General features: G+C 50.0%; 1 protein-coding gene across 1 annotated transcript in view; it reads left to right on the plus strand.

Annotated features, from left to right (window-relative positions):
• Window positions 1-16,123, plus strand: part of LOC143423669 (dynein regulatory complex subunit 7) — a 90,383-nt gene that overhangs the window by 2,687 nt on the left and 71,573 nt on the right. The window lies entirely within an intron of this gene.

Consider the following 16,123-nt stretch of genomic DNA (forward strand, 5'->3'; position numbering starts at 1 on the left):
ACGATCGCCAGTCCAGAGCGAGAAGAAAATAACGGCGGACGAAGAAAAAGTCGATTCCCGAATGGGCTTTAAACTTCCATTACTCTCGGCGTGCCCTCTCCGCGAAACAATCTTCCCGACAATCGTCGCACAATTTCCCCTAATTAATCCCCGGACCCGAACGACCCCGGCATACTTCGCGGCCGAGAGAGAGAGAGAGAGAGAGAGAGAGAGAGAGAGAGAGAGAGTCCCGCGGCGTGTCCGGCGCCCCGTGTCCCCAACTCTCCGGCGTCCCTATCTGTGCGTGGCATCCACGGCGCGCCACGCACCGCGCCAATATACCAGTAGTTCCTATCGATTATAGATAATCGACCGGTCTCTCCGCCAATCTCCGATTCGTAGCTCGAGGGATAGACCCGGTGGCGATGGTTAGGGGGAAAGGAACGAGGGTCCCGATGGGCGCGCGAGAGAGAGAGTCGAGGTGAGGTACGACGAGGACGGTATCGCGGCGGTGGCGGCGGCGGCAAGCGGAGAACGCCAAGAGGAACCCGACACGGACGACGCGGGGTAAACGGGGACGCGGTTTGGAACGGGCAGCTGAGGGAACAGCGCGAGGGGTTTAGAGGGTTGGGGCGGGGGCGAGGGGCCGCGGAGGGGTATAGGGGAGAGGACGGCGATAGCTGAAAACGCGGCGTGAGTCGCGAGAACTCGAGGAGGGACTTAACGAACGAGCGGACCGAGAACCGACCTCGGAGTCGGGAGTTAACGCTCGAGGGGTCGTTAATTTTCCGATCGTGCCCTTCCCGTCAGAGGCTGCTGCAGCCTCTCTCACGGACACGAACACGAACGCGAGCAAACAGCGCGAGGGATAGGGGAGCAGCGGGGTTCAGAGGGGGGGAGAGAGAGAGAGAGGGAGAGGGAGAGAGGAAGAGAGAGATTGCGAGCGGAGAGCCATAACGTAGAGATGGCCAGAAGGCATGCGCGCTGGAAATGGCGCGGCCACACGCCGCTCCGTCCTCCGCAGGTACGCCGAAAGGACGCGGCAAGAATTTCGCGTGGTCACGATTAGGAATGTAAAGGTCACTCGGTTTGGAGAGAAAGAGAGGAAAAAGGTATTCGACGGGAGGCGGGTAGGAGTTGACTAAGCCGCGAGTCGCCGCCGTCGAGTCCGCGCGGCGAATTATGCGTATCGTCTGACGCCAGAAACTGTACCCTGACGTTCTTAGATTGGTCACCGTTTAATCGAACCCAACCGTCGCGTAGGCTTCTCGCGAGCGAACGTTTCGACCGCCTCGCCATTTTTATTACGATACTTCTTTAATGACGCGTATTTCTACGAATTGCTTGTTTGCAGAAATTTTTCGCACAGTTCAGTCGATATTGTCTATTAGAAAATTAACTTAAAGCCATAAAAAGTACTATATACCAGAATACATATATACCATAGCACAAGTATTGGAGAAATTAGACTTCACTTGCAATATAGCTGTGAAAGTTTCTAAGCCATCTAATATCAACTCCAACATCGATTATGTAAAAACGTAGATATCTTACATATTACGATACGATCGATATCGATTAAACCAAGTGAGAAAATCTCGATCGCGTTACGTCTGCTAATGTAGTGTATCAAATGTGTATGGACCGCACGAGCAATTTAATCTGTTATTTGTACGTTTGTCCGCGTACGTTTGCACAGGAGGGTGCACACTGCTCAGAACGACGACGATACCTTGAGGGTGCATTCCGCGTAAACTCGGATCACACCTTGGCGACCCTCAAATTCCACGCAGACATCATTCGAAATTAACCTCGTCAAGAGTAGAAAAAAAAAGGGAATAATACTCGGGCGATCGCCCCTCCAGCCACCCCCGTCGAGCCCTCATCAAAGCCCACCCCGCGCGTATCCAAGCAAACAAAAGCAATCTATATTCGCGGATCCACGTCAGCGCGGAGAACTGCGTCACAATGGGGTATCCTGGCATTAAGGCCGATCCCCAGCTTCCAGGAACTGGTCTGGCGACCCGAACAACAAGGCCGCCGCTACGAAAAACTAATAAACGCCACAGATTCGCGATATTCCCGATGGAAATATACAGACTACGGGAATCTGAAATTTCGATATCAAAAGTGATACCGCGTGACAAAAAACGTTAACGAACTAAAAGATCCAACGATAAGTTCGCACGGAACTAAGCAGAAAATGAGATGCGATATAATATCAGCTTTTTGTTAGTTAAACTGATCAGCTTAACGGTTTCTGGCATACGTTCGGTCTGTTTAAATGGGAAACCCCGCCGCGCAAACTGAATCTTACAATTCGTAGAAGAGAATGATCAGCGAACTAACTCTTTTCCTTTTGATGTAATCCCACCCATAAATTCGCGTCAACTACCTTTCCGCGTAGCACTCTTATCTTTAAGAGGAAAAAATAATTACGGACCGATCATCTCGAGCGAACGCGCGATGAACGCACGAATTCGAACGGAGAAATCCGCGCGATCACGATCCCACGGACAGTTGAACGGTACCCAGGCAGCATCCTCTCCCTTCCACTCCGTTGGTCCGGTAACGACACGCGTATTACATAATTCAAAACTTCTAAAATTAGAAGACGAACTCTCTCGCCGGCGAGAGAGCGCAAGGGAAAAAGTACGAGCGCGTCGAGGAACGGTTGGTCGGTCATGGTGGTCGGTCCACCGGCGCACGGTTAAATATAACGTCTCTGGAGCGTACGACAGGTAGTTGCTCGCCAGCCTTATGCAATATATTCTCGCATTCACCGGGAAAAAGGAACAATGACGGCCGCAGACGCACAAGCATTCGGCGTAACTTGAAAACGCGACTCGTTGCTCGAGTGAATACAGGAGGAACGAGCGGTACGGGTAGGGTGGGGGCGGTCCAGGAAACGGATAACTGCCACTGTCGATTACGTAACGCCAACCGGTGTCCTTCTCGATTTATATTGGGGCACGTCCTTCCTACGGCCACTCGATCGCCGGTGCCTTGTTGCCTCTTCTTCGCCTTTACGTGACGTTGCACGAGCAACTGCTCTAGTTAGACATTTTTTGGACCACTTGCTGTTTCTATGAAAAATTTGGCTAATTTATGCGAGTCTAGGAATCGTCTAAATTAAGTAACTGTTTTAAGTCGATCATTGGCTTCGAGTTAAATGAATGCACACTTGGCGTTAGTCTACATCGAGTCTAGCCCTAAGTTTTCAGAAGCAGTTCAGGTCTTTACCAACGATTGGTCCCGTATAAATTTCTTGTAAGAGGGTAATTGCTGTTAGTCTAGCCTCGCACACCATTCTTAAGAAAGATTGGGGTTCAAATAAATTTTGTGCGGGCCAGGTACTTTCGATGCCAGTCTATTCTGCGACTATTCTTAACACAGGAATTCCAAGTCTTGACCAAAGATTGACTTCAGGTAAATTCCTTGCAAGTGGGTAGGTATGTACGCGATGTTGGTCTATTTTAAGACTGTTCTTTGAGCAATCAATCTCAACTGTTGACCAAAGATCAATCGCAATTGTATTTCGCGTTGCTTTGTACATTGCGTTACTTCATTATCAAATTATCGTTAAAGAGAATTTGGTGCATCAGATATCGTGATAAATTTACGGCTAGAAGCATTATTATTAGGTACTCGGTTGTAACTAATATACGTATTTCAGTAATATACATCCGCTACTATTACAAATCGATCAGAGTGTCTAATGTCGTATACATTTCATAGGTACGGCTTCGCGAACAAACTAATTATCCTCAGACACCAGCATCGTTCTCAATCTCCAATCGATCATTCGCGCTGATCTTGAAACAGCGGGACACTCGGGCGAGGACTACTCGGAAAATCCTTCGCAAATTTCTATTACAATTTCAATCCTCGGATTTGCCCTATAATCAGCTTAGAATCCTGCCTAAAAGACACAGTCCACTCCCCGCCAGGACTAATACCGCGTGATTCGAGACAAATTCTCTCATCTCCGCGATATTGAAAAAAATAAAAGAAAAAGGATGAGGTTGGGGGGGGGGGGGGCGAGAACGAGGAAGAAGAAAATCCCCTGTAAAAGACGAATAAGAGGAAAGAGGAGGGAGAGACCGGCAGCAACGGTAGGGAAATTTTTTTTTTTCTTTTTTTTTTCGCGATTACGCTTCCGGTGTTCGTCGACCTTAAAAGCGGGCAACCCCAGCCCGGGCGGAGGATTTCCAGGTTGTCTAAGAGGGAAGCGCGCTCGCCGAGCGGAAATACGGTCCCCTCTGGCGCGGGTGGGCACGGCGAAGGGAAGAAATTCGCGCGTAGCACCGCTCGCCCGAAACGAGCCGTGGTGGTAGCAGGTGCGGTCGTTAAGTCGACGACCAAGAAAACGGCGGGTAGAAGCGACGCGGCCCGGCGCGTAGGGCTGTTTCTCGGAAGGATCGAACCGGCCGGCTAAAGAGGAGCGGAAAAGGAAAATGGGGGGAAGGGTGAAAGTCGAACGTGGGAGAAGGGAAGTCTCTCTCCTCGCTGTGGACGGTCGCGAGCTACACGGGTTTCGCTGGACGCGACTGTTCCGGTTAAAACTCCCGTTCACGCGTACGAACTGCCCTGTCGTACGTAACACGTGAACAGAAAATTGTTAGCAATCAACGTAAGTACGATTCGTACGTGGCGAACAGGTTTTGGGATACGCTTCGAGTGATTAGATATTTCACGATGGAATTTGGGACAGAAGCAAGACAATGTTTTATTTTTTGGTATCGATATACAAGGACGATCGCGCGTAAAATTAAAATGTCAACATAACAAAGGTCGATTACGATGGAAAGTAATTTCGGTCCTTGTGCAAGCAGCAAATGGAACAGTTTCGTGTTCTCTCTGCTCGTTTGTAGTGTCGCTGTTGTAATCACTTGTACGGATCGCTAAATGTAAACATACATTCAGTCACGCATCGTATTTATATGTACCAATGAATACTATTATTTAGCTGCGATATTCTGTCGATCTTGACGCGGCTGAACTTTTCAAAATACGTTATACAAAAGTCGATGGAGTAAACACGGTTTTCATTTACGACCAATGTCGTTGAAGCGTAGGATACGCCGTGCGTTTTTTCTGCGTCCAAAGTTTTTGCGCTCGCCCCAGTAAACATTGCAGACAGTTTTGAAGAAACTGAAAACTCGCGCCGCGATTTAAAGCCAAACGAAATTCAGCGTACCGTATTACTCGTTTCGCAACGTTTTAGAAGAGGGTTTCTAAAACTCGTAACCGTACGGTTTATTTTAACTCCTTAAATACTTTTCGGGTACGCTGCAGCGTCAGCTTGATTTCTGTTCCAAATGGCACGGAACATATTTTTCCAGATCGTGTGCACTTTGCGCTATTTCGCTTATTAACATTTTCCACAATGCAGGAACATTTATAGTCCACGTACGATATCTCCACGCGCGGACGTATACCCGACAATTCTCTCCAGTTTCCGGTACTTTCTCGCGCACCTAATATAATGGCCCACGCTTCGTCAAGTAACCAATTGGTGTCTTTGCGTTGGAGAGAAATCGATCACACGGCAGGGTCTCTGACGTACATTTAATTCATTATACGCTGATATAAATATAATTTATATTCCGCACGAATACGATGCGAGTAGGTCGTTAAACCTAGCACGTGTAAGCGATCGGAAAACAGGAATGCCACGAATGACTACGATGCATATTAGGACGAATATATAGGAAATATCAATAAAAAAAAAAAAAAATGGATTACCCCGTCCAAACAGTATTATTCCACGTAAACCGGTATAACAACTATATCACGAAGGATTAGTTCCTAGAAAAATCAGCAAAAACGATTGCACAGAAAACAGAGATCGATATTCGTTTAAATAAAAATCGACCAACTTTGTATCCCGCTGTATTAGCTGTTACCATGTCGCGAGTCCCTTGGACAGGCTGGTGAACCATATTTGACGTGGGTGTCGTTAATTATTGGAGATAATGGGGAAAATCCAGCAATAAAAAGTTGGTTGAAGGGCGTAGAGGAGACGGTCGTCGAGGTTTGCGCCTGGCGACGTCGATGGCGGTTAAACGGTGGCCGGCCGGCCGACAAACAACCGCCTCTATGCGCTCGCGACTATGCGGGCACGGATCGATCGAGGGCCCCAGTCCCTTCTCGCGAATGCCACGGCCAGAGAGGAGAGACGGCCGCCTTTAAATTTCACGCGAGAGAGGAACACGGGCAACGCCGTACCCGCTCGCCTTTAGGGCCACGGTCCTTACCCTCGACCTGGCGTCCTGTTTACGCCGACTGTTTTCAAATTAAAGGCTCCCGGGACGATTTACCGCTGCACCATTGTATCATCGTCACTTCGACGGTACGGCTGTACGTTTGAAATATGCAACAAGTGGACGCGGATCTATTTAACCGAGTTTTACCACTCGACACTGGAATTCGTTTGTAATTTATCCAGTTCCAGCGTTTCGTGGATCGCACGCGTCACGATGCGACGCGATTGACCGATTTGTCGGTGATTGGTAAACAACTATGATCGCGTGTGCGTTGAAGTAACGCGTGTCGCGGTGTTACATAACGTAACAGGTCCTATATGAAATAATATAAAGCTGCAATGCATTTTAACGCTCGCGTGATCCTCGACTGAAGGTTTCTAATTGTTTATAATTTACTTGCGAGCTGCTCGTTAGCTTCGGTGCGAACGCTGCTCTCCGTTTCAGTTGGCGAATATTTCTGGTCGCGAACGCGGCTATAACGTGCGAACTTTTGTTAAACTTCCGCGGCTACACCCACCGTTTCTTAAGAATAGTCGCGGCGTGTCGTGTTACACTATCCGAAGCCCATATCCAGTTAAATTCACTGAAATTACCGACCCAGATAATGTCCATCCAGACAGGCCCTGAATTGTGGACGGCAAAGTGATAGCTACTGGCATTGTACAAAAAGTGGGATAAATGTTTGCGGTTCGTTTTGAATTACTGCGGACGGTTTGATCACGCGCGACAGTGGACCAATTACCAACGCCAGTGGTTAAGGCAACCTGCAAGACTCGTCTTATTTTTACTGCATCGAGAATGATGTACGTAGGTTCGTTGAGGTGTGAATTTCTGATAGATCTGAGTTGGAATTATCTAATTTTAGTACCAGGGTAATGTAGTTGCCTCTTTTCAATGGAGGCGTGTCACCAATTTTCTTCGGCTAGAATAATGTTCCTGAACTTTTCTCATCGCGGAACACTTTTTAAGTTCAAACATTTTTTAGGAACACCGAAGTAAATTTTAGTTTTTAATTCAAATAAACGATAACACAGATACATTAAATGAACAGAATAAAATTTTGAGAAGCGAGGATATCGAAAAATTATAGGTACAATTTGTGATCAACGACTTATTTTGAAGTTGTCTGGTCATATTATTCAGGTATAATAATAGCGACCTGTGTGGAATACTTCTTTGAAAGGTCCTAGAGAGGGGATCGAATGGAGAGCGGTGATTTAGGGGGGGCGAGTTTGGAATATGCACGGGGTTGCTTCGCCTCGTGAAGAAGGGGTACGTAAAATGTCTGCGTTGATTTTTTGTTCGCTGTTATTGTTAGGTTAGGAGGAATTCAATTGTAAGGTATTTAACCTCTTGATGTCCGATGGGACTTGAGCATTCCTGATCGTAGACGTGGCATAAAGTGACCGGATTTTAACATCGACGAAGAGAGGAGGAGAGTGGTTGTCTCGTTGAGAAAATTCTTCTAAAGCAACAAAATTTCCTTATCCATGAACAAATTTTTTAAAATTCCAAGGTATATAAAATTTACTGCATAGGGGTACTTGTAAATAAAATGTTCAGAGTACTTCAGGCTGAACTTATCTAATATCATTTGATACAGGAAAGGGGATATGAAAATCAAAGTTTCGATGAAACGCGTTACCCAACGCGGATCTTCCTCCGCGGATTCGTTAGCACCGGGAACTCTTTCTCCTTCCTCGAATCGCGCGTCGTTCCGCGAGTAATGCTATCAGCGACCAACATCAACCCACTCAGAAAAGCACCAGTTTCACCGCGGCGAGAGACGAAATCGAAACGAGTTTCTTCCCTCCCCCGGTCGGTCGAACGCGGAAGCGGAAGTATCGCGACGATCGCGGCACCCCACTCCCGCCGACCGAGTCCAATCTTTTTACCGCTCTCGTCTCTTCGAGACGTTGAGATTCCAGTTTCGATGGACGTCGATCCGATCGCTAAACACCGTGGATAATACGTCGCGCAAAAATGATACCGCGGTTAATTAAGGCCTCCGTAGTCGCCTCGATCGACGCGAGAAAGGTGGGACAGAGCGGCGAGACTGCGGGCCAGGTATAAAACGAGACGGGAGAGCGGCCTCGTACGCGATTCCACGGTCGAGCCCTGTTTAATACCGTCCGAGGGGATTCTGGCTGGCTGAGTGGGGGAAAGAATGCTCGTAGGAGAGCTCGCTGAATGCGTCGCGCCGCTTTTTCGGTGGAATACCGGTGCACGTGCCGCGCGTAAACTCAGACGTGTGCTTAAAGACGAAAGCCGGGAGAGAAATCCTTGCAGGGATCTTTCGCGAGACGATAGAAAGAGAAATGGCGGGGGGAGAAAGGACGGCGATGATCGCGCACGTCCACCCTGCGCGTCCTCTGTTATCTGCACCGATACGATTAAGAGTTAAGAACGCCACTCTTTCACGCGACGATACGCGCATCGCGATACGCGTATTGTAGATAGCGACGGTGTACGTATAGCTTATGGAAGCGTTTAAATGTCGATTCTCGCGAGATATAGTATCGCGATGCTGATTTCGCACTCGGTACCAATCGGCTGTCGGCGACTTTAGTTATTTGTACGTTAAGGCGATCGACGAGGACGTGGAAAGAATTGTCATTCACACGCCGCGGTATCGCGTGCAGATTTTCGACGTTAAAAGCGTTACATGATCGTATCGCTACATCCTAGGATTTTCTATCGTTAGTGGAGTAAAAGTGATTTCGATTGCGCTGATAAAGGGAAAATGACATTACTCTGGGAGTCATTTTGGGCGGAACGAAAATTGATTTTGACACGCGTGTAGAACAGGATATGTAAATTAAAAAGCAAACCCTAGTTGATACCTAGCTACGAAATTGGTCGGATATTGTATTCCAGATGAAATGAGTCATTCGGAACCAACACGTCCATTCTCGGACGTATATCTCATGCGCGTATCACGGTACGCAGCTCGCGATACACGTATCGCGATACGCGTATCGCCGTGTGAAAGAGCTCGAAGGATAACGCGCAGACCAACGCCGAGTACGATACCGCTAACGATATTAAACGCGTCTTCTATATTTTCGAGAACATTCAAGGATGATTAATTTCAAAAAATCGAGATCGCATCCCTTCTCTTTTCGTGGTTACGTTTAACGAACGCAATAGCGTAGGAAAAATGTTAGAGCCTGATTTTGACATTGGGAGAGGAGATTGTCTCGTTGGAGAAATTGTTCCAGAGCAAGGGGTTCCCAAACTATTTTTCCTGTAACCAACGTATCGACGTGTAACGTATCGAAATAACATTTTTTAAGTGCTCGAGAGAGAACTTGTCCAATACCTTTGGTAAGTTACTCGACGGTAAGTTTATGACGTGCAATTGTCTTCGAAAACTCGGGACTTTTTTAAAACGCAGCGAGACGCGGGAGAAATTGTTAAAAACCGGGGACGTCTGGTCTCACCTTAGGTAGGAATAATGGCGGTGGTCGAACGACGTGGATCAGGTATGCAGCAGGCGGTGACAAAACGAGCGCGAGAAAAAACGCCGCGTACAGGGTTTCCGCGATATTGAGTTCACGAAGACACGATTTTCTCGCGCTGTCAGTATCGCATTTTCTCCGTCCACGTTGTAGCGCTGCGACCGCGAAAGCTGCACGAAACTGCGATTTCGTTCTTTCGTAATTACATAGAATCGTCCTTGCAGGTTCTCGAATAAACGAAAGACGAAAAGGTGTTGGTATAGCAAACGATATCGTTGTCGTTGTTGATTGACGCGTACCTTCGCTAATCGAACAGAATCTCGATTCCAATCAATTTGACTCTTCGCTTTAACGCGAAGCACGCATCTAAAATTATTATACTCGTAGATAAAAAATGTACCCAATTATATATACCTAACTAGCACTCGAACCGCGTATTCCCTTGAAACCTACATTGCTTTCCCCCTGAAACGAACCGGTACATTCGAATCGCGGATAGTTCTAATAGATGCCCGAGAGACGAGCAAACGCGCGACGCGGTTCACTTTCACGCGCGGACGGTCTCGCCACGGATCGACAGGAAATCGTGCGATACGCGGAATCGAGCAGCGGCCTGCGCGATTCGCCGCGAAATCGCGAGAACGCGCGGCATTGTCAGAGGCGAATTAAATCGGGCCGGCGCAACGGAAAAATCCACGAAGGCCGCGGCTGATCGAATCGTGGCCGGCTAACAGGAAGAAAGCTCGTGCGTCGCAGATAAAAGTTGTACCGTGGCGAGGCGGCCGCCACGCGTATCTGCAATTCCTCTGGCCGTCGTTGATCCGTCCCCGTCGACGTTGTTGGCCTGCTAACGGTCGAACGTTGCGCGCGTATCGTCGCTCGCCCGTCCGTCCGTCCGGCGACAGAGCGTCGCTGCCGGGATATACGCATCGAGAACGCGCCCTCCCCTCAGCCCGCGGCACCCCTCCTGCCCCACCCGGTGTGTCCCAACGGGTCGCGATACCGCGACAACCGACGACGCCGACGGGCGCTTCGCGGAAGAGGAGAGAGGCGGGGTTTCGGGAGGGCGTAGAGCGCGGTCTCGCGAGACGAGGCGCGAGGAATGTATCTAGATAAAAGGCAGAGCGCGAGTTTATCTCGACGGGCGCCTCGTGCCTAGGCGTATTTTCTCCTCTATGTATTAGGTGAGTCCGAAAGTACCGTCGCGTTTCGCGACCACCTACGTACACGCTCGAAGCATCGCGTGACTAATGCGGTTCGAGATTATGTCGAAAAACCGCGTGCTTTTATTTTTCCTAATCCACGGGGTGACTGCTACATTTCTTTAATTAAGGATTATTTTACTAACTTTTTTCATACGCGACTTTAAAATTTCGCGCAGGTAACATACGAACGGTTAATTAACTGATCGGTTAAGCGATTACTATTATTATTACATTTTTTGCTACATATTATGGAACGTGAAAGAAGTACAGGTGGAAGCAGGTGGTGCTGTTATTAATTAGATTGAACGTGAGTAATAAGCTGGAAATGATACGTACGGACCATTATTATTGCATTTCATTCACCATTCCCTCAGAGCACAAATCATACATTTACCCTTTCGTACCGAACAATCGTCACGGATTATTTTTCGATAACTCTCGATAAAAATCCTCGACTCGCCTTCCGAAGATCCCCTCTTTCATCGACTAACATCATTCCGAATGTGTCGCGTAAACGCAATTGCGTACAAGCGTCCAAATAAGACGGCTAATCAACGGTTAACGTTGACGGGCACGTTACTTTCGCGCCACTGTGTATACCTACACGTAGAGGGGACCGTGTCCGCATAGAGCGGCGCACGCGTTGGTATCGGTGCGCGAGCGATCGCTGCGTCGTCGCGCCGAGTCGCGGCAGCAGCCGCTCGCCTCCTCCGTGTGTGCACGCGATACGCGCGTTCGACACACAAAGAGAGACAGCTGGGCGAAGAGCGAGAAGGGGCTGAAGGAGCGAGAGGGGGCGGCGGAAGGAGGGTTGCCCGAAGGGTGAAGGAGAGAAAAAGAGAGGGAGAGAGAGAGAGAGAGAGAGAGAGAGAGAGAGAGAGAGAGAGTAGAGAGCCGTCGTCTGCCGCGCGAGTACCGTTACACGCGGGGACGACGGGCTCCCCATTCTCGTGTACTATACACAAGGCACAATGGACCGAAGGAGCCGGCTCCGAAGTCTTCTTAATTTTCTCCTTGGCGCGCCCGGCCGCGGCGCGAGACGAGCAGGCCAACCGGCGCGGTGGCCCAACCGAGCCGGCCGGAATGAGAGAACGCCGGCAAAAGTCGACCGCGGGAGACGGAAAGGGCGTACACAGAAGAACCGAGAGAGATAGAGCCGTGAGATTGGGACGGTTGGAGACGCGGTGAGCAATGGTAGAACGAAAGACGGCAGAGGGGCTGGGGGGGGGTAGAGGAAGAAGGAGAGAAGAGAGCGGACGCCTCTGTCGTCCCGGTCGGCGACGGGCATCGAGGCGGGCTTTAATTAGCACGGGATTTCGGCGAACGACGGACGGCCAGCGTCGGAGCCTCGTCGTGGACGAGCGAGTCTCGAGGTTTTCCGTGGTAGAGAACGCGGTATATACGCGTATCACGAACACCGGGAGGGAGAGAGAGAGAGCGAGAGAGTGAGAAAAAGTGGCCGAGGTAAAGGGAGACGGACGATCGAGGACGACGCGGCTGACAGAGAGGGTCAACCAAAGATGGACAGAGACGGAAATAGGGAGAGATGGAGAGAGAGAGAGAGAGAGAGAGAGAGAGAGAGAGAGGTAGGACACATAGCGAAGAGCCGCCGGTGAACCGGTGCCGCCCGCCGCCGCGTGTCCCGAAGAGACGAGGGCAATAGGAACGGGAAGACGAACGTACGATCGCGGGCTAAATGGGAACGACGAGGACAGGGATAGGGACGGCTAGAAGAAAAAAGGAAAAGAAGGGAAGGGTAAAAAAAAGAGAAGAAAATGTAGAGAGGTGGAAGAGGAGAGGTACGCGGTGGACGATCGGGCGAAACAAAGAGGGAAGGTTGACGGCTAGGGAGAGAAGGGCGAACGGAACGGGCGAAGGGTGTGGGAGAGCTAGAGGTGGCTGGTCGGATCGGTAGGGTGAGAGAACGGCAGGAAGGAGGGTGGTCGAGTCGGGCGTGAGCGATGAGGGGGCGGCAGAACACAGCGGCGCTCGAGGGCGAGCGAAGGGCGGCGCGGCGCGCGGCTCTGAGTTGGGTCGCGAGCGAAGGGACGCGCGCGCGGCCGGCTAAATAACGGCCTGCCCTATCCTCCTTCTCCTCCCACCCTTCCACTACCCCCCTTTTACCTCCAACCCACCCGCCTAGCCGCGCCACTGCCACGCCAGCGAGAGAACCTCGTCGTCCACCCTCTTCTTCGACCTCCAACCCCCGTTCAACCCTCCTGCCGGCCACCCACTGGTCGGACTACCCTGATCTACGCTCTACCTCGCACCTAGGCGACGAGGGGGTCGGCGAGGACGCCGGGGATACTAGATTGGTACATCGAGGGGCACGTCGGTAAAGGGGTTTCGGGGGGGAACGGGACGTACCGCGCCTCTTGTCACTGTGTTTTCAGGCTTACGTACCACGTAAGCGTTACGTGGACGTAAGCGCGACCCCTGTCCGCGATGCCTTTCTTTCCTCGTCTTTCTCCTTGCGCGAGCACCGCGTAAGTACGGGTAGACGCGTTTCGTCTGAAAAAGTTTACGCGTACGTTTGTTTCCGATCGCCTTGCGCGACTATGAATTCGAGAATTAGAATAGGGAAACTAAGAAGAATCGATTAACGAGAGATATACCGTAAAGTCGTGTTAAAAACGGACAAACGTTACAATTGAAACATATACCGGTGACTAATTTATATTAATTGATAATATTTGACCAAATAGAATTTTTTAAAAAACTTAAGAAATCGCTCGAAGCTTAATTTTTTCAACGCTGATGCCGCAAAGGTAATTTTTCTGATATTGGCTGTCTTGTTAAAAGATATTATATATATATGTAGATGTATATATCGTGTTCCACGAAGCTTGCTCGAACATTTCTACTCTCTCCTCTCGCCGAAACCCCCGCCGGCCCACGATCGGTTATTAAACGAGAAAACGAGACCGCGGTTGCGAGAAAGACCTTCGTGGCTGGCGGCGTGCGCGGTCGCCTCTCGCGAGTCCTCCGCCTCGCGGATTCTCTGGCACGGTTCGATATACCAGAGGTTATTTAGACCCAGGCGCGGTTAACGGCGCCCGCCTGCGAGGTAAGGTTGCGCCGCGAGCAGAACCCGAGCCACCATGATCTCATCGCCCCTTTTTTAACCAACACACGCATTCACGCTCCCCAATTTTTAGTCTCGCGATCACGTTCGCGTGTACAACGGCCAAGCCGAGCCAAGCCAGACACCGTGGTACGATCGCATTTTATCGCACGCACGAAACCTTCCTTTCTGCCCTCCTTAACTAAAATGTCCTATCTGCCAATATTTTCAAGTATTTCGAGGCCCACTCGTTTCTTCGATCCCTTTGGGCGAACCTGGAACACGCCATCTGCTTATTTACTTCGAACATTAATTAATACAATTTTTTCTCCGACACGAGGTTCGAACGAAAAAAGGCACGAATATCCACGAAACGCTAGACATCGAAGAGACAGCAATTAGCGATTATCGGCAGGGCTGCGATAACCGGAGCCACTCGATATCTCGAGGTAGATTCTTCGATCGCGGGACGTCTCTTATTTCAGAGACACTTGGCGCGAAATCGTTTTTCGAACCGTGAACCGTACGCGTTCGCGTAAAAGACTCGAAAAATACGTTCTGGTTGAAGAGAAAAAAAAAAAAAAAAAAAACGAACTGCGAACAAGGAAAGACTATAAATATAGCGTTACGCGGTCGGTTTATCTGCGTCAACAAGCGCTAACGCCACCGTGTTTTCAGGCTTATGTGCACGATATACGCGTTTATACGTGGGCGCGCATTTCCCTTCCCTCTTATCCGTGGTATCGCGCGTCTAAGTCCCTTCCTTCTCCCTCCCGGGGTTTTTCGCTGGCGGTCGAACATCTCGGTTATTAAAGCGGAACGCGTGCGCTCGCGAAGGCCATCGCCGGCGAGCACGGATGGTAGATACGCCCATTAGCCTTTTTGGTCCGCGTGTCGACGGAAATTCCAAGCCCCGAGCCGCGGTTACGGAGCCGCGGCCGATTTTTTTGACGATCGGACGCGTCGCAACTACGCGCGCGTTATTCATGAGCAAACTTTCTCCTACGGCGCGTCGAACGAACGAATGAACGCGTGGAATCGTGACCTTGCCAGACCTTCCGCCAGTTCCTTGCCGCCGCGATTCGACGCGTACGGTCGCATAGCGGTTGACATTGAATCGTGGCGGGAAACGTTCGCGATATAATACTGCGCGCACGTGGAGAGGAAACTTGTGTACAATGAAGCACGCCAGTAGAAACGCCGGTATAACAAACGAGACTCCCGCGCGGGCTTGTGTGTGCACAGAGAGAGAGAGAGAGAGAGAGAGAGAGAGAGAGAGAGAGAGAGAGAGAGAGAGAGAGAGAGAGAGAGAGAGAGAGAGAGAGGTGAGAAGCGGGAGGGAAAGAGGTTGGAGAGAGAGAGAGAGAGAGAGAGCGACGGCGTGTTCAGTTTGTTCATTCGTACATGTCTTCCACTGGCTCCGCTCTCCTTTTTCCTCTTTCTCTATTTCATCTTTCTCGCTCTCTTTCCCTTTCCCGGTTCCGTGCACGCGTACAGCTATTTATACATATACATGTATATATACACGGTTCCATACAGGCAACTATATACATAACTAGGTATAACTCGGTCTTGAGTTCTCGAGGTGTTTCTGTTTTACCTACCGCCGACTCGTAAACGCAGTTTAAGCGACTTCCAGGCGGCAGTCAGCGCCGCTCTCACATTACGGAAGCGAAGTTTTCAAGTTCCGCGACACTGACCCAGTTTATTCTCTCTCCCTCCTCCCGCCGTCCTTTCTCTTTCTCTCCTTGGCACAGTTCTCTTTCTCTTTCTCTCTCCTTATGCGCACTCCACCCCACCCTATCCTCTCCGGTCTCCGCACCTAATACTTCCAGTCTGCTGGTAGTTACAGTTTCCCGCAGGTAGCTGTACGTCTGTGAATGCACAAGCCTCTCTCGTTCACCGCTCTCGCTCTCGTCTTCGCTCCGAGAGTTTGGATTTCCTTTACCCTTACCAAGACCAATCGCCACCCGACCGAGACAACCGGATGCGCTCTTCGTTCGTCCGTTCGATATATACCTACCACACGCTTCCCGCTCGGTTCCGCTCATCTTTTCCTTTCGTCGAGAGCGTTCCACTCGTTCCGCGCTAAAAAGTGTACGCCATATTTTTCTCTCGCACCTAAACCCTACGATCCCTCCCTTC

Source organism: Xylocopa sonorina, chromosome 1, assembly GCF_050948175.1.
Source record: "Xylocopa sonorina isolate GNS202 chromosome 1, iyXylSono1_principal, whole genome shotgun sequence".
Lineage (NCBI taxonomy): Eukaryota > Metazoa > Arthropoda > Insecta > Hymenoptera > Apidae > Xylocopa > Xylocopa sonorina.